The following is a 339-nucleotide window of genomic DNA, read 5'->3' on the forward strand; positions in this document are numbered from 1 at the left end:
TCCTCTCCCTGTACAGAAATTGTGTGTTAGTTCCATTAAAAAGTCCTTCACGAAGGCACGGAATTAATGTTCAGGTGCGAAAAAAAAACAGAAACGCTTTTAAAATACATCAAACCACTACTGAAGTAAGCGGACGTGTGTTGAAGAGAGAGAAGTTGAAACATGATTTTTAGATAAAATTTCATAATGTAATAATATTTTGATCTATAAAATTTATTAATAATATTAAATTTTTGTTCTATATCGTGAAAAAAGAAATCAGTAGAACTAAAATTATTCAAGGTTATATCTTTTTTTTTATATATATATCTTCTGCAATTTGCTTGAAAAGAGAAAAAG

Source organism: Parasteatoda tepidariorum, chromosome 10 (genome assembly GCF_043381705.1).
Source record: "Parasteatoda tepidariorum isolate YZ-2023 chromosome 10, CAS_Ptep_4.0, whole genome shotgun sequence".
NCBI lineage: Eukaryota > Metazoa > Arthropoda > Arachnida > Araneae > Theridiidae > Parasteatoda > Parasteatoda tepidariorum.